Here is a 20,640-nt window from a genome sequence, read left to right on the forward strand (position 1 = left end):
CTAATTACGCTGCCGATTGCCAAATTGCATCATCTCTTATAGTTTCCGAGATATGGACTATCGACATCTAACAATATTGGCTTAGCTCCTAAATTGGGCCAGAATTGTAAAATGGTCTTACGAATTAGCGATTTCGTTCCAATTCACATTCCAAGTAATATTCGGCATGCTAATTACGTTGCCGATTGCCAAATTGCATTGTCTCTTATAGTTTCCGAGATATGGACTATCGACATCTGACAATATTGGCTCTGCTTCTAACTTGCGCCAGAATTGTAAAATGGTCTTATGAATTAGCGATTTGGCTCCAATTCACATTCCAAGTAATATTCGGCATACTAATTACGTTGCCGATTGCCAAATTGCATTATCTCTTATAGTTTCCGAGATATGGACAATCGAAATTTTACACCTTAGAGTCTGTTTATAACTGGGGTCAAAATTGTAAAATGGTCTTACGAATTAGCGATTTCGTCCCAATTCACATTCCAAGTAATATTCGGCATGCTAATTACGCTGCCGATTGCCAAATTGCATTATCTCTTATAGTTTCCGAGATATGGAATATCGACATCTAACAATATTGGCTCTGCTTTTAACTTGGGCCAGAATTGTAAAATGGTCTTACGAGATATCGATTTCGTTCCAATTCACATTCCAAGTAATATTCGGCATGCTAATTACGTTGCCGATTGCCAAATTGCATTATCTCTTATAGTTTCAGAGATATGGACTATCGACATCTGACAATATTGGCTCTGCTTCTAACTTGGGCCAGAATTGTAAAATGGTCTTATAAATTAGCGATTTCGCTCCAATTCACATTCCAAGTAATATTCGGCATGCTAATTACGTTGCCGATTGCCAAATTGCATTATTTCTTATAGTTTCCGAGATATGGACTATCGACATCTGACAATATTGGCTCTGCTTCTAACTTGCGCCAGAATTGTAAAATGGTCTTATGAATTAGCGATTTCGCTCCAATTCACATTCCAAGTAATATTCGGCATGCTAATTACGTTGCCGATTGCCAAATTGCATTATCTCTTATAGTTTCCGAGATATGGACTATCGACATCTGACAATATTGGCTCTGCTTCTAACTTGCGCCAGAATTGTAAAATGGTCTTACGAATTAGCGATTTCGTTCCAATTCACATTCCAAGTAATATTCGGCATGCTAATTACGCTGCCGATTGCCAAATTGCATTATCTCTTATGGTTTCCGAGATATGGACTATCGACATCTGACAATATTGGCTCTGCTTCTAACTTGGGCCAGAATTGTAAAATGGTCTTATGAATTAGCGATTTCGCTCCAATTCACATTCCAAGTAATATTCGGCATGCTAATTACGTTGCCGATTGCCAAATTGCATTATCTCTTATAGTTACCGAGATATGGACTATCGACATCTAACAATATTGGCTCTGCTTCTAACTTGGGCCAGAATTGTAAAATGGTCTTATGAATTAGCGATTTCGTTCCAATTCACATTCCAAGTAATATTCGGCATGCTAATTACGTTGCCGATTGCCAATTTGCATTATCTCTTATAGTTTCCGAGATATGAACTATCGACATCTGACAATATTGGCTCTGCTTCTAACTTGCGCCAGAATTGTAAAATGGTCTTATGAATTAGCGATTTGGCTCCAATTCACATTCCAAGTAATATTCGGCATACTAATTACGTTGCCGATTGCCAAATTGCATTATCTCTTATAGTTTCCGAGATATGGACAATCGAAATTTTACACCTTAGAGTCTGTTTCTAACTGGGGTCAAAATTGTAAAATGGTCTTACGAATTAGCGATTTCGTTCCAATTCACATTCCAAGTAATATTCGGCATGCTAATTAAGTTGCCGATTGCCAAATTGCATTATCTCTTATAGTTTCCGAGATATGGTCTATCGACATCTGACAATATTGGCTCTGCTTCTAACTTGGGCCAGAATTGTAAAATGGCCTTATAAATTAGCGATTTCGCTCCAATTCACATTCCAAATAATATTCGGCATGCTAATTACGTTGCCGATTGCCAAATTGCATTATCTCTTATAGTTTCCGAGATATGGACAATCGAAATTTTACACCTTAGAGTCTGTTTCTAACTGGGGTCAAAATTGTAAAATGGTCTTACGAATTAGCGATTTCGTTCCAATTCACATTCCAAGTAATATTCGGCATGCTAATTACGCTGCCGATTGCCAAATTGCATCATCTCTTATAGTTTCCGAGATATGGACTATCGACATCTAACAATATTGGCTTAGCTCCTAACTTGGGCCAGAATTGTAAAATGGTCTTACGAATTAGCGATTTCGTTCCAATTCACATTCCAAGTAATATTCGGCATGCTAATTACGTTGCCGATTGCCAAATTGCATTGTCTCTTATAGTTTCCGAGATATGGACTATCGACATCTGACAATATTGGCTCTGCTTCTAACTTGCGCCAGAATTGTAAAATGGCCTTATGAATTAGCGATTTGGCTCCAATTCACATTCCAAGTAATATTCGGCATACTAATTACGTTGCCGATTGCCAAATTGCATTATCTCTTATAGTTTCCGAGATATGGACAATCGAAATTTTACACCTTAGAGTCTGTTTCTAACTGGGGTCAAAATTGTAAAATGGTCTTACGAATTAGCGATTTCGTTCCAATTCACATTGCAAGTAATATTCGTCATGCTAATTACGCTGCCGATTGCCAAATTGCATTATCTCTTATAGTTTACGAGATATGGACTATCAACATCTAACAATATTGGCTCAGCTTCTAACTTGGGCCAGAATTGTAAAATGGTCTTACGAATTAGCGATTTCGTTCCAATTCACATTCCAAGTAATATTCGGCATGCTAATTACGTTGCCGATTGCCAAATTGCATTATCTCTTATAGTTTCCGAGATATGGACTATCGACATCTGACAATATTGGCTCTGCTTCTAACTTGGGCCAGAATTGTAAAATGGTCTTATAAATTAGCGATTTCGCTCCAATTCACATTCCAAGTAATATTCGGCATGCTAATTACGTTACCGATTGCCAAATTGCATTATCTCTTATAGTTTCCGAGATATGGACTATCGACATCTGACAATATTGGCTCTGCTTCTAACTTGCGCCAGAATTGTAAAATGGCCTAGCGATTTGGCTCCAATTCACATTCCAAGTAATATTCGGCATGCTAATTACGTTGCCGATTACCAAATTGCATTATCTCTTATAGTTTCCGAGATATGGGCAATCGAAATTTTACACCTTAGAGTCTGTTTCTAACTGGGGTCAAAATTGTAAAATGGTCTTATGAATTAGCGATTTCGCTCCAATTCACATTCCAAGTAATATTCGGCATGCTAATTTCGTTGCCGATTGCCAAATTGCATTATCTCTTATAGTTTCCGAGATATGGACTATCGACATCTAACAATATTGGCTCTGCTTCTAACTTGGGCCAGAATTGTAAAATGGTCTTATGAATTAGCGATTTCGCTCCAATTCACATTCCAAGTAATATTCGGCATGCTAATTTCGTTGCCGATTGCCAAATTGCATTATCTCTTATAGTTTCCGAGATATGGACTATCGACATCTAACAATATTGGCTCTGCTTCTAACTTGGGCCAGAATTGTAAAATGGTCTTATGAATTAGCGATTTAGTTCCAATTCACATTCCAAGTAATATTCGGCATGCTAATTACGTTGCCGATTGCCAAATTGCATTATCTCCTATAGCTTCCGAGATATGGACAATCGAAATTTTACACCTTAGAGTCTGTTTCTAACAGGGGTCAAAATTGTAAAATGGTCTTACGAATTAGCGATTTCGTTCCAATTCACATTCCAAGTAATATTCGGCATGCTAATTACGTTGCCGATTGCCAAATTGCATTATCTCTTATAGTTTCCGAGATATGGACTATTGACATCTGACAATATTGGCTCTGCTTCTAACTTGGGCCAGAATTGTAAAATGGACTTATGAATTAGCGATTTCGTTCCAATTCACATTCCAAGTAATATTCGGCATTCTAATTACGTTGCCGATTGCCAAATTGCATTATCTCCTATAGTTTCCGAGACATGGACAATCGAAATTTTACACCTTAGAGTCTGTTTCTAACTGGGGCCAAAATTGTAAAATGGTCTTACGAATTAGCGATTTCGTTCCAATTCACATTCCAAGTAATATTCGGCATGCTAATTACGTTGCCGATTGCCAAATTGCATTATCTCTTATAGTTTCCGAGATATGGACTATCGACATCTGACAATATTGGCTCTGCTTCTAACTTGCGCCAGAATTGTAAAATGGTCTTATGAATTAGCGATTTCGCTCCAATTCATATTCCAAGTAATATTCGGCATGCTAATTACGTTGCCGATTGCCAAATTGCATTATCTCTTATAGTTTCCGAGATATGGACTATCGACATCTGACAATGTTGGCTCAGCTTCTAACTTGCGCCAGAATTGTAAAATGGTCTTACGAATTAGCGATTTCGTTCCAATTCACATTCCAAGTAATATTCGGCATGCTAATTACGTTGCCGATTGCCAAATTGCATTATCTCTTATAGTTACCGAGATATGGACTATCGACATCTAACAATATTGGCTCTGCTTCTAACTTGGGCCAGAATTGTAAAATGGTCTTATGAATTAGCGATTTCGCTCCAATTCACATTCCAAGTAATATTCGGCATGCTAATTACGTTGCCGATTGCCAAATTGCATTATCTCTTATAGTTTCCGAGATATGGACTATCGACATCTGACAATATTGGCTCTGCTTCTAACTTGGGCCAGAATTGTAAAATGGTCTTATAAATTAGCGATTTCGCTCCAATTCACATTCCAAGTAATATTCGGCATGCTAATTACGTTGCCGATTGCCAAATTGCATTATCTCTTATAGTTTCCGAGATATGGACAATCGAAATTTTATACCTTAGAGTCTGTTTCTAACTGGGGTCAAAATTGTAAAATGGTCTTATAAATTAGCGATTTCGCTCCAATTCACATTCCAAGTAATATTCGGCATGCTAATTACGTTGCCGATTGCCAAATTGCATTATCTCTTATAGTTTCCGAGATATGGACAATCGAAATTTTACACCTTAGAGTCTGTTTCTAACTGGGGTCAAAATTGTAAAATGGTCTTACGAATTAGCGATTATGTTCCAATTCACATTCCAAGTAATATTCGGCATGCTAATTACGCTGCCGATTGCCAAATTGCATTATCTCTTGTAGTTTCCGAGATATGGACTATCGACATCTAACAATATTGGCTCTGCCTCTAACTTGGGCCAGAATTGTAAAATGGTCTTATGAATTAGCGATTTCGTTCCAATTCACATTCCAAGTAATATTCGGCATGCTAATTACGTTGCCGATTGCCAAATTGCATTATCTCTTATAGTTTCCGAGATATGGACAATCGAAATTTTACACCTTAGAGTCTGTTTCTAACTGGGGTCAAAATTGTAAAATGGTCTTACGAATTAGCGATTTCGTTCCAATTCACATTGCAAGTAATATTCGGCATGCTAATTACGCTGCCGATTGCCAAATTGCATTATCTCTTATAGTTTACGAGATATGGACTATCAACATCTAACAATATTGGCTCAGCTTCTAACTTGGGCCAGAATTGTAAAATGGTCTTACGAATTAGCGATTTCGTTCCAATTCACATTCCAAGTAATATTCGGCATGCTAATTACGTTACCGATTGCCAAATTGCATTATCTCTTATAGTTTCCGAGATATGGACTATCGACATCTGACAATATTGGCTCTGCTTCTAACTTGGGCCAGAATTGTAAAATGGTCTTATAAATTAGCGATTTCGCTCCAATTCACATTCCAAGTAATATTCGGCATGCTAATTACGTTACCGATTGCCAAATTGCATTATCTCTTATAGTTTCCGAGATATGGACTATCGACATCTGACAATATTGGCTCTGCTTCTAACTTGCGCCAGAATTGTAAAATGGCCTAGCGATTTGGCTCCAATTCACATTCCAAGTAATATTCGGCATGCTAATTACGTTGCCGATTACCAAATTGCATTATCTCTTATAGTTTCCGAGATATGGCCAATCGAAATTTTACACCTTAGAGTCTGTTTCTAACTGGGGTCAAAATTGTAAAATGGTCTTATGAATTAGCGATTTCGCTCCAATTCACATTCCAAGTAATATTCGGCATGCTAATTTCGTTGCCGATTGCCAAATTGCATTATCTCTTATAGTTTCCGAGATATGGACTATCGACATCTAACAATATTGGCTCTGCTTCTAACTTGGGCCAGAATTGTAAAAGGGTCTTATGAATTAGCGATTTCGCTCCAATTCACATTCCAAGTAATATTCGGCATGCTAATTTCGTTGCCGATTGCCAAATTGCATTATCTCTTATAGTTTCCGAGATATGGACTATCGACATCTAACAATATTGGCTCTGCTTCTAACTTGGGCCAGAATTGTAAAATGGTCTTATGAATTAGCGATTTCGATCCAATTCACATTCCAAGTAATATTCGGCATGCTAATTACGTTGCCGATTGCCAAATTGCATTATCTCCTATAGCTTCCGAGATATGGACAATCGAAATTTTACACCTTAGAGTCTGTTTCTAACTGGGGTCAAAATTGTAAAATGGTCTTACGAATTAGCGATTTCGTTCCAATTCACATTCCAAGTAATATTCGGCATGCTAATTACGTTGCCGATTGCCAAATTGCATTATCTCTTATAGTTTCCGAGATATGGACTATTGACATCTGACAATATTGGCTCTGCTTCTAACTTGGGCCAGAATTGTAAAATGGACTTATGAATTAGCGATTTCGTTCCAATTCACATTCCAAGTAATATTCGGCATTCTAATTACGTTGAAGATTGCCAAATTGCATTATCTCCTATAGTTTCCGAGACATGGACAATCGAAATTTTACACCTTAGAGTCTGTTTCTAACTGGGGCCAAAATTGTAAAATGGTCTTACGAATTAGCGATTTCGTTCCAATTCACATTCCAAGTAATATTCGGCATGCTAATTACGTTGCCGATTGCCAAATTGCATTATCTCTTATAGTTTCCGAGATATGGACTATCGACATCTGACAATATTGGCTCTGCTTCTAACTTGCGCCAGAATTGTAAAATGGTCTTATGAATTAGCGATTTCGCTCCAATTCACATTCCAAGTAATATTCGGCATGCTAATTACGTTGCCGATTGCCAAATTGCATTATCTCTTATAGTTTCCGAGATATGGACTATCGACATCTGACAATATTGGCTCTGCTTCTAACTTGCGCCAGGATTGTAAAATGGTCTTACGAATTAGCGATTTCGTTCCAATTCACATTCCAAGTAATATTCGGCATGCTAATTACGCTGCCGATTGCCAAATTGCATTATCTCTTATGGTTTCCGAGATATGGACTATCGACATCTGACAATATTGGCTCTGCTTCTAACTTGGGCCAGAATTGTAAAATGGTCTTATGAATTAGCGATTTGGCTCCAATTCACATTCCAAGTAATATTCGGCATGCTAATTACGTTGCCGATTGCCAAATTGCATTATCTCTTATAGTTACCGAGATATGGACTATCGACATCTAACAATATTGGCTCTGCTTCTAACTTGGGCCAGAATTGTAAAATGGTCTTATGAATTAGCGATTTCGTTTCAATTCACATTCCAAGTAATATTCGGCATGCTAATTACGTTGCCGATTGCCAAATTGCATTATCTCTTATAGTTTCCGAGATATGAACTATCGACATCTGACAATATTGGCTCTGCTTCTAACTTGCGCCAGAATTGTAAAATGGTCTTATGAATTAGCGATTTGGCTCCAATTCACATTCCAAGTAATATTCGGCATACTAATTACGTTGCCGATTGCCAAATTGCATTATCTCTTATAGTTTCCGAGATATGGACAATCGAAATTTTACACCTTAGAGTCTGTTTCTAACTGGGGTCAAAATTGTAAAATGGTCTTACGAATTAGCGATTTCGTTCCAATTCACATTCCAAGTAATATTCGGCATGCTAATTACGTTGCCGATTGCCAAATTGCATTATCTCTTATAGTTTCCGAGATATGGACTATCGACATCTGACAATATTGGCTCTGCTTCTAACTTGGGCCAGAATTGTAAAATGGCCTTATAAATTAGCGATTTCGCTCCAATTCACATTCCAAGTAATATTCGGCATGCTAATTACGTTGCCGATTGCCAAATTGCATTATCTCTTATAGTTTCCGAGATATGGATTATCGACATCTGACAATATTGGCTCTGCTTCTAACTTGCGCCAGAATTGTAAAATGGTCTTATGAATTAGCGATTTGGCTCCAATTCACATTCCAAGTAATATTCGGCATGCTAATTACGTTGCCGATTGCCAAGTTGCATTATCTCTTATAGTTTCCGAGATATGGGCAATCGAAATTTTACACCTTAGAGTCTGTTTCTAACTGGGGTCAAAATTGTAAAATGGTCTTAAGAATTAGCGATTTCGTTCCAATTCACATTCCAAGTAATATTCGGCATGCTAATTACGCTGCCGATTGCCAAATAACATTATCTCTTATAGTTTCCGAGATATGGACTATCGACATCTAACAATATTGGCTCTGCTTCTAACTTGGGCCAGAATTGTAAAATGGTCTTATGAATTAGCGATTTCGTTCCAATTCACATTCCAAATAATATTCGGCATGCTAATTACGTTGCCGATTGCCAAATTGCATTATCTCTTATAGTTTCCGAGATATGGACAATCGAAATTTTACACCTTAGAGTCTGTTTCTAACTGGGGTCAAAATTGTAAAATGGTCTTATAAATTAGCGATTTCGCTCCAATTCACATTCCAAGTAATATTCGGCATGCTAATTACGTTGCCGATTGCCAAATTGCATTATTTCTTATAGTTCCCGAGATATGGACTATCGACATCTGACAATATTGGCTCTGCTTCTAACTTGCGCCAGAATTGTAAAATGGTCTTATGAATTAGCGATTTCGCTCCAATTCACATTCCAAGTAATATTCGGCATGCTAATTACGTTGCCGATTGCCAAATTGCATTATCTCTTATAGTTTCCGAGATATGGACTATCGACATCTGACAATATTGGCTCTGCTTCTAACTTGCGCCAGAATTGTAAAATGGTCTTACGAATTAGCGATTTCGTTCCAATTCACATTCCAAGTAATATTCGGCATGCTAATTACGCTGCCGATTGCCAAATTGCATTATCTCTTATGGTTTCCGAGATATGGACTATCGACATCTGACAATATTGGCTCTGCTTCTAACTTGGGCCAGAATTGTAAAATGGTCTTATGAATTAGCGATTTCGCTCCAATTCACATTCCAAGTAATATTCGGCATGCTAATTACGTTGCCGATTGCCAAATTGCATTATCTCTTATAGTTACCGAGATATGGACTATCGACATCTAACAATATTGGCTCTGCTTCTAACTTGGGCCAGAATTGTAAAATGGTCTTATGAATTAGCGATTTCGTTCCAATTCACATTCCAAGTAATATTCGGCATGCTAATTACGTTGCCGATTGCCAATTTGCATTATCTCTTATAGTTTCCGAGATATGAACTATCGACATCTGACAATATTGGCTCTGCTTCTAACTTGCGCCAGAATTGTAAAATGGTCTTATGAATTAGCGATTTGGCTCCAATTCACATTCCAAGTAATATTCGGCATACTAATTACGTTGCCGATTGCCAAATTGCATTATCTCTTATAGTTTCCGAGATATGGACAATCGAAATTTTACACCTTAGAGTCTGTTTCTAACTGGGGTCAAAATTGTAAAATGGTCTTACGAATTAGCGATTTCGTTCCAATTCACATTCCAAGTAATATTCGGCATGCTAATTAAGTTGCCGATTGCCAAATTGCATTATCTCTTATAGTTTCCGAGATATGGTCTATCGACATCTGACAATATTGGCTCTGCTTCTAACTTGGGCCAGAATTGTAAAATGGCCTTATAAATTAGCGATTTCGCTCCAATTCACATTCCAAATAATATTCGGCATGCTAATTACGTTGCCGATTGCCAAATTGCATTATCTCTTATAGTTTCCGAGATATGGACAATCGAAATTTTACACCTTAGAGTCTGTTTCTAACTGGGGTCAAAATTGTAAAATGGTCTTACGAATTAGCGATTTCGTTCCAATTCACATTCCAAGTAATATTCGGCATGCTAATTACGCTGCCGATTGCCAAATTGCATCATCTCTTATAGTTTCCGAGATATGGACTATCGACATCTAACAATATTGGCTTAGCTCCTAACTTGGGCCAGAATTGTAAAATGGTCTTACGAATTAGCGATTTCGTTCCAATTCACATTCCAAGTAATATTCGGCATGCTAATTACGTTGCCGATTGCCAAATTGCATTGTCTCTTATAGTTTCCGAGATATGGACTATCGACATCTGACAATATTGGCTCTGCTTCTAACTTGCGCCAGAATTGTAAAATGGTCTTATGAATTAGCGATTTGGCTCCAATTCACATTCCAAGTAATATTCGGCATACTAATTACGTTGCCGATTGCCAAATTGCATTATCTCTTATAGTTTCCGAGATATGGACAATCGAAATTTTACACCTTAGAGTCTGTTTCTAACTGGGGTCAAAATTGTAAAATGGTCTTATAAATTAGCGATTTCGCTCCAATTCACATTCCAAGTAATATTCGGCATGCTAATTACGTTGCCGATTGCCAAATTGCATTATTTCTTATAGTTCCCGAGATATGGACTATCGACATCTGACAATATTGGCTCTGCTTCTAACTTGCGCCAGAATTGTAAAATGGTCTTATGAATTAGCGATTTCGCTCCAATTCACATTCCAAGTAATATTCGGCATGCTAATTACGTTGCCGATTGCCAAATTGCATTATCTCTTATAGTTTCCGAGATATGGACAATCGAAATTTTACACCTTAGAGTCTGTTTCTAACTGGGGTCAAAATTGTAAAATGGTCTTATAAATTAGCGATTTCGCTCCAATTCACATTCCAAGTAATATTCGGCATGCTAATTACGTTGCCGATTGCCAAATTGCATTATTTCTTATAGTTCCCGAGATATGGACTATCGACATCTGACAATATTGGCTCTGCTTCTAACTTGCGCCAGAATTGTAAAATGGTCTTATGAATTAGCGATTTCGCTCCAATTCACATTCCAAGTAATATTCGGCATGCTAATTACGTTGCCGATTGCCAAATTGCATTATCTCTTATAGTTTCCGAGATATGGACTATCGACATCTGACAATATTGGCTCTGCTTCTAACTTGCGCCAGAATTGTAAAATGGTCTTACGAATTAGCGATTTCGTTCCAATTCACATTCCAAGTAATATTCGGCATGCTAATTACGCTGCCGATTGCCAAATTGCATTATCTCTTATGGTTTCCGAGATATGGACTATCGACATCTGACAATATTGGCTCTGCTTCTAACTTGGGCCAGAATTGTAAAATGGTCTTATGAATTAGCGATTTCGCTCCAATTCACATTCCAAGTAATATTCGGCATGCTAATTACGTTGCCGATTGCCAAATTGCATTATCTCTTATAGTTACCGAGATATGGACTATCGACATCTAACAATATTGGCTCTGCTTCTAACTTGGGCCAGAATTGTAAAATGGTCTTATGAATTAGCGATTTCGTTCCAATTCACATTCCAAGTAATATTCGGCATGCTAATTACGTTGCCGATTGCCAATTTGCATTATCTCTTATAGTTTCCGAGATATGAACTATCGACATCTGACAATATTGGCTCTGCTTCTAACTTGCGCCAGAATTGTAAAATGGTCTTATGAATTAGCGATTTGGCTCCAATTCACATTCCAAGTAATATTCGGCATACTAATTACGTTGCCGATTGCCAAATTGCATTATCTCTTATAGTTTCCGAGATATGGACAATCGAAATTTTACACCTTAGAGTCTGTTTCTAACTGGGGTCAAAATTGTAAAATGGTCTTACGAATTAGCGATTTCGTTCCAATTCACATTCCAAGTAATATTCGGCATGCTAATTAAGTTGCCGATTGCCAAATTGCATTATCTCTTATAGTTTCCGAGATATGGTCTATCGACATCTGACAATATTGGCTCTGCTTCTAACTTGGGCCAGAATTGTAAAATGGCCTTATAAATTAGCGATTTCGCTCCAATTCACATTCCAAATAATATTCGGCATGCTAATTACGTTGCCGATTGCCAAATTGCATTATCTCTTATAGTTTCCGAGATATGGACAATCGAAATTTTACACCTTAGAGTCTGTTTCTAACTGGGGTCAAAATTGTAAAATGGTCTTACGAATTAGCGATTTCGTTCCAATTCACATTCCAAGTAATATTCGGCATGCTAATTACGCTGCCGATTGCCAAATTGCATCATCTCTTATAGTTTCCGAGATATGGACTATCGACATCTAACAATATTGGCTTAGCTCCTAACTTGGGCCAGAATTGTAAAATGGTCTTACGAATTAGCGATTTCGTTCCAATTCACATTCCAAGTAATATTCGGCATGCTAATTACGTTGCCGATTGCCAAATTGCATTGTCTCTTATAGTTTCCGAGATATGGACTATCGACATCTGACAATATTGGCTCTGCTTCTAACTTGCGCCAGAATTGTAAAATGGTCTTATGAATTAGCGATTTGGCTCCAATTCACATTCCAAGTAATATTCGGCATACTAATTACGTTGCCGATTGCCAAATTGCATTATCTCTTATAGTTTCCGAGATATGGACAATCGAAATTTTACACCTTAGAGTCTGTTTCTAACTGGGGTCAAAATTGTAAAATGGTCTTACGAATTAGCGATTTCGTCCCAATTCACATTCCAAGTAATATTCGGCATGCTAATTACGCTGCCGATTGCCAAATTGCATTATCTCTTATAGTTTCCGAGATATGGAATATCGACATCTAACAATATTGGCTCTGCTTTTAACTTGGGCCAGAATTGTAAAATGGTCTTACGAGATATCGATTTCGTTCCAATTCACATTCCAAGTAATATTCGGCATGCTATTTACGTTGCCGATTGCCAAATTGCATTATCTCTTATAGTTTCAGAGATATGGACTATCGACATCTGACAATATTGGCTCTGCTTCTAACTTGGGCCAGAATTGTAAAATGGTCTTATAAATTAGCGATTTCACTCCAATTCACATTCCAAGTAATATTCGGCATGCTAATTACGTTGCCGATTGCCAAATTGCATTATCTCTTATAGTTTCCGAGATATGGTCTATCGACATCTGACAATATTGGCTCTGCTTCTAACTTGCGCCAGAATTGTAAAATGGTCTTATGATTTAACGATTTGGCTCCAATTCACATTCCAAGTAATATTCGGCATGCTAATTACGTTGCCGATTGCCAAATTGCATTATCTCTTATAGTTTCCGAGATATGGGCAATCGAAATTTTACACCTTAGAGTCTGTTTCTAACTGGGGTCAAAATTGTAAAATGGTCTTAAGAATTAGCGATTTCGTTCCAATTCACATTCCAAGTAATATTCGGCATGCTAATTACGCTGCCGATTGCCAAATAACATTATCTCTTATAGTTTCCGAGATATGGACTATCGACATCTAACAATATTGGCTCTGCTTCTAACTTGGGCCAGAATTGTAAAATGGTCTTATGAATTAGCGATTTCGTTCCAATTCACATTCCAAATAATATTCGGCATGCTAATTACGTTGCCGATTGCCAAATTGCATTATCTCTTATAGTTTCCGAGATATGGACAATCGAAATTTTACACCTTAGAGTCTGTTTCTAACTGGGGTCAAAATTGTAAAATGGTCTTACGAATTAGCGATTTCGTTCCAATTCACATTCCAAGTAATATTCGGCATGCTAATTACGCTGCCGATTGCCAAATTGCATCATTTCTTATAGTTTCCGAGATATGGACTATCGACATCTAACAATATTGGCTTAGCTCCTAACTTGGGCCAGAATTGTAAAATGGTCTTACGAATTAGCGATTTCGTTCCAATTCACATTCCAAGTAATATTCGGCATGCTAATTACGTTGCCGATTGCCAAATTGCATTGTCTCTTATAGTTTCCGAGATATGGACTATCGACATCTGACAATATTGGCTCTGCTTCTAACTTGCGCCAGAATTGTAAAATGGTCTTATGAATTAGCGATTTGGCTCCAATTCACATTCCAAGTAATATTCGGCATACTAATTACGTTGCCGATTGCCAAATTGCATTATCTCTTATAGTTTCCGAGATATGGACAATCGAAATTTTACACCTTAGAGTCTGTTTCTAACTGGGGTCAAAATTGTAAAATGGTCTTACGAATTAGCGATTTCGTCCCAATTCACATTCCAAGTAATATTCGGCATGCTAATTACGCTGCCGATTGCCAAATTGCATTATCTCTTATAGTTTCCGAGATATGGAATATCGACATCTAACAATATTGGCTCTGCTTTTAACTTGGGCCAGAATTGTAAAATGGTCTTACGAGATATCGATTTCGTTCCAATTCACATTCCAAGTAATATTCGGCATGCTAATTACGTTGCCGATTGCCAAATTGCATTATCTCTTATAGTTTCAGAGATATGGACTATCGACATCTGACAATATTGGCTCTGCTTCTAACTTGGGCCAGAATTGTAAAATGGTCTTATAAATTAGCGATTTCGCTCCAATTCACATTCCAAGTAATATTCGGCATGCTAATTACGTTGCCGATTGCCAAATTGCATTATCTCTTATAGTTTCCGAGATATGGACTATCGACATCTGACAATATTGGCTCTGCTTCTAACTTGGGCCAGAATTGTAAAATGGTCTTATTAATTAGCGATTTCGCTCCAATTCACATTCCAAGTAATATTCGGCATGCTAATTACGTTGCCGATTGCCAAATTGCATTATCTCTTATAGTCTCCGAGATATGGACAATCGAAATTTTACACCTTAGAGTCTGTTTCTAACTGGGGTCAAAATTGTAAAATGGTCTTACGAATTAGCGATTTTGTTCCAATTCACATTCCAAGTAATATTCGGCATGCTAATTACGCTGCCGATTGCCAAATTGCATTATCTCTTGTAGTTTCCGAGATATGGACTATCGACATCTAACAATATTGGCTCTGCCTCTAACTTGGGCCAGAATTGTAAAATGGTCTTATGAATTAGCGATTTCGTTCCAATTCACATTCCAAGTAATATTCGGCATGCTAATTACGTTGCCGATTGCCAAATTGCATTATCTCTTATAGTTTCCGAGATATGGACAATCGAAATTTTACACCTTAGAGTCTGTTTCTAACTGGGGTCAAAATTGTAAAATGGTCTTACGAATTAGCGATTTCGTTCCAATTCACATTGCAAGTAATATTCGTCATGCTAATTACGCTGCCGATTGCCAAATTGCATTATCTCTTATAGTTTACGAGATATGGACTATCAACATCTAACAATATTGGCTCAGCTTCTAACTTGGGCCAGAATTGTAAAATGGTCTTACGAATTAGCGATTTCGTTCCAATTCACATTCCAAGTAATATTCGGCATGCTAATTACGTTGCCGATTGCCAAATTGCATTATCTCTTATAGTTTCCGAGATATGGACTATCGACATCTGACAATATTGGCTCTGCTTCTAACTTGGGCCAGAATTGTAAAATGGTCTTATAAATTAGCGATTTCGCTCCAATTCACATTCCAAGTAATATTCGGCATGCTAATTACGTTACCGATTGCCAAATTGCATTATCTCTTATAGTTTCCGAGATATGGACTATCGACATCTGACAATATTGGCTCTGCTTCTAACTTGCGCCAGAATTGTAAAATGGCCTAGCGATTTGGCTCCAATTCACATTCCAAGTAATATTCGGCATGCTAATTACGTTGCCGATTACCAAATTGCATTATCTCTTATAGTTTCCGAGATATGGACAATCGAAATTTTACACCTTAGAGTCTGTTTCTAACTGGGGTCAAAATTGTAAAATGGTCTTATGAATTAGCGATTTCGCTCCAATTCACATTCCAAGTAATATTCGGCATGCTAATTACGTTGCCGATTGCCAAATTGCATTATCTCTTATAGTTTCCGAGATATGGACTATCGACATCTAACAATATTGGCTCTGCTTCTAACTTGGGCCAGAATTGTAAAATGGTCTTATGAATTAGCGATTTCGCTCCAATTCACATTCCAAGTAATATTCGGCATGCTAATTTCGTTGCCGATTGCCAAATTGCATTATCTCTTATAGTTTCCGAGATATGGACAATCGAAATTTTACACCTTAGAGTCTGTTTCTAACTGGGGTCAAAATTGTAAAATGGTCTTACGAATTAGCGATTTCGTCCCAATTCACATTCCAAGTAATATTCGGCATGCTAATTACGCTGCCGATTGCCAAATTGCATTATCTCTTATAGTTTCCGAGATATGGAATATCGACATCTAACAATATTGGCTCTGCTTTTAACTTGGGCCAGAATTGTAAAATGGTCTTACGAGATATCGATTTCGTTCCAATTCACATTCCAAGTAATATTCGGCATGCTATTTACGTTGCCGATTGCCAAATTGCATTATCTCTTATAGTTTCAGAGATATGGACTATCGACATCTGACAATATTGGCTCTGCTTCTAACTTGGGCCAGAATTGTAAAATGGTCTTATAAATTAGCGATTTCACTCCAATTCACATTCCAAGTAATATTCGGCATGCTAATTACGTTGCCGATTGCCAAATTGCATTATCTCTTATAGTTTCCGAGATATGGTCTATCGACATCTGACAATATTGGCTCTGCTTCTAACTTGCGCCAGAATTGTAAAATGGTCTTATGATTTAACGATTTGGCTCCAATTCACATTCCAAGTAATATTCGGCATGCTAATTACGTTGCCGATTGCCAAATTGCATTATCTCTTATAGTTTCCGAGATATGGGCAATCGAAATTTTACACCTTAGAGTCTGTTTCTAACTGGGGTCAAAATTGTAAAATGGTCTTAAGAATTAGCGATTTCGTTCCAATTCACATTCCAAGTAATATTCGGCATGCTAATTACGCTGCCGATTGCCAAATAACATTATCTCTTATAGTTTCCGAGATATGGACTATCGACATCTAACAATATTGGCTCTGCTTCTAACTTGGGCCAGAATTGTAAAATGGTCTTATGAATTAGCGATTTCGTTCCAATTCACATTCCAAATAATATTCGGCATGCTAATTACGTTGCCGATTGCCAAATTGCATTATCTCTTATAGTTTCCGAGATATGGACAATCGAAATTTTACACCTTAGAGTCTGTTTCTAACTGGGGTCAAAATTGTAAAATGGTCTTACGAATTAGCGATTTCGTTCCAATTCACATTCCAAGTAATATTCGGCATGCTAATTACGCTGCCGATTGCCAAATTGCATCATTTCTTATAGTTTCCGAGATATGGACTATCGACATCTAACAATATTGGCTTAGCTCCTAACTTGGGCCAGAATTGTAAAATGGTCTTACGAATTAGCGATTTCGTTCCAATTCACATTCCAAGTAATATTCGGCATGCTAATTACGTTGCCGATTGCCAAATTGCATTGTCTCTTATAGTTTCCGAGATATGGACTATCGACATCTGACAATATTGGCTCTGCTTCTAACTTGCGCCAGAATTGTAAAATGGTCTTATGAATTAGCGATTTGGCTCCAATTCACATTCCAAGTAATATTCGGCATACTAATTACGTTGCCGATTGCCAAATTGCATTATCTCTTATAGTTTCCGAGATATGGACAATCGAAATTTTACACCTTAGAGTCTGTTTCTAACTGGGGTCAAAATTGTAAAATGGTCTTACGAATTAGCGATTTCGTCCCAATTCACATTCCAAGTAATATTCGGCATGCTAATTACGCTGCCGATTGCCAAATTGCATTATCTCTTATAGTTTCCGAGATATGGAATATCGACATCTAACAATATTGGCTCTGCTTTTAACTTGGGCCAGAATTGTAAAATGGTCTTACGAGATATCGATTTCGTTCCAATTCACATTCCAAGTAATATTCGGCATGCTAATTACGTTGCCGATTGCCAAATTGCATTATCTCTTATAGTTTCAGAGATATGGACTATCGACATCTGACAATATTGGCTCTGCTTCTAACTTGGGCCAGAATTGTAAAATGGTCTTATAAATTAGCGATTTCGCTCCAATTCACATTCCAAGTAATATTCGGCCTGCTAATTACGTTGCCGATTGCCAAATTGCATTATCTCTTATAGTTTCCGAGATATGGACTATCGACATCTGACAATGTTGGCTCAGCTTCTAACTTGCGCCAGAATTGTAAAATGGTCTTACGAATTAGCGATTTCGTTCCAATTCACATTCCAAGTAATATTCGGCATGCTAATTACGTTGCCGATTGCCAAATTGCATTATCTCTTATAGTTACCGAGATATGGACTATCGACATCTAACAATATTGGCTCTGCTTCTAACTTGGGCCAGAATTGTAAAATGGTCTTATGAATTAGCGATTTCGCTCCAATTCACATTCCAAGTAATATTCGGCATGCTAATTACGTTGCCGATTGCCAAATTGCATTATCTCTTATAGTTTCCGAGATATGGACTATCGACATCTGACAATATTGGCTCTGCTTCTAACTTGGGCCAGAATTGTAAAATGGTCTTATAAATTAGCGATTTCGCTCCAATTCACATTCCAAGTAATATTCGGCATGCTAATTACGTTGCCGATTGCCAAATTGCATTATCTCTTATAGTTTCCGAGATATGGACAATCGAAATTTTATACCTTAGAGTCTGTTTCTAACTGGGGTCAAAATTGTAAAATGGTCTTATAAATTAGCGATTTCGCTCCAATTCACATTCCAAGTAATATTCGGCATGCTAATTACGTTGCCGATTGCCAAATTGCATTATCTCTTATAGTTTCCGAGATATGGACAATCGAAATTTTACACCTTAGAGTCTGTTTCTAACTGGGGTCAAAATTGTAAAATGGTCTTACGAATTAGCGATTATGTTCCAATTCACATTCCAAGTAATATTCGGCATGCTAATTACGCTGCCGATTGCCAAATTGCATTATCTCTTGTAGTTTCCGAGATATGGACTATCGACATCTAACAATATTGGCTCTGCCTCTAACTTGGGCCAGAATTGTAAAATGGTCTTATGAATTAGCGATTTCGTTCCAATTCACATTCCAAGTAATATTCGGCATGCTAATTACGTTGCCGATTGCCAAATTGCATTATCTCTTATAGTTTCCGAGATATGGACAATCGAAATTTTACACCTTAGAGTCTGTTTCTAACTGGGGTCAAAATTGTAAAATGGTCTTACGAATTAGCGATTTCGTTCCAATTCACATTGCAAGTAATATTCGGCATGCTAATTACGCTGCCGATTGCCAAATTGCATTATCTCTTATAGTTTACGAGATATGGACTATCAACATCTAACAATATTGGCTCAGCTTCTAACTTGGGCCAGAATTGTAAAATGGTCTTACGAATTAGCGATTTCGTTCCAATTCACATTCCAAGTAATATTCGGCATGCTAATTACGTTACCGATTGCCAAATTGCATTATCTCTTATAGTTTCCGAGATATGGACTATCGACATCTGACAATATTGGCTCTGCTTCTAACTTGGGCCAGAATTGTAAAATGGTCTTATAAATTAGCGATTTCGCTCCAATTCACATTCCAAGTAATATTCGGCATGCTAATTACGTTACCGATTGCCAAATTGCATTATCTCTTATAGTTTCCGAGATATGGACTATCGACATCTGACAATATTGGCTCTGCTTCTAACTTGCGCCAGAATTGTAAAATGGCCTAGCGATTTGGCTCCAATTCACATTCCAAGTAATATTCGGCATGCTAATTACGTTGCCGATTACCAAATTGCATTATCTCTTATAGTTTCCGAGATATGGCCAATCGAAATTTTACACCTTAGAGTCTGTTTCTAACTGGGGTCAAAATTGTAAAATGGTCTTATGAATTAGCGATTTCGCTCCAATTCACATTCCAAGTAATATTCGGCATGCTAATTTCGTTGCCGATTGCCAAATTGCATTATCTCTTATAGTTTCCGAGATATGGACTATCGACATCTAACAATATTGGCTCTGCTTCTAACTTGGGCCAGAATTGTAAAAGGGTCTTATGAATTAGCGATTTCGCTCCAATTCACATTCCAAGTAATATTCGGCATGCTAATTTCGTTGCCGATTGCCAAATTGCATTATCTCTTATAGTTTCCGAGATATGGACTATCGACATCTAACAATATTGGCTCTGCTTCTAACTTGGGCCAGAATTGTAAAATGGTCTTATGAATTAGCGATTTCGATCCAATTCACATTCCAAGTAATATTCGGCATGCTAATTACGTTGCCGATTGCCAAATTGCATTATCTCCTATAGCTTCCGAGATAT

The sequence above is a fragment of the Rhynchophorus ferrugineus genome, unplaced genomic scaffold, assembly GCF_030347505.1.
Source record: "Rhynchophorus ferrugineus isolate W39M unplaced genomic scaffold, kcgeb_rfMv2 rfM3, whole genome shotgun sequence".
NCBI lineage: Eukaryota > Metazoa > Arthropoda > Insecta > Coleoptera > Curculionidae > Rhynchophorus > Rhynchophorus ferrugineus.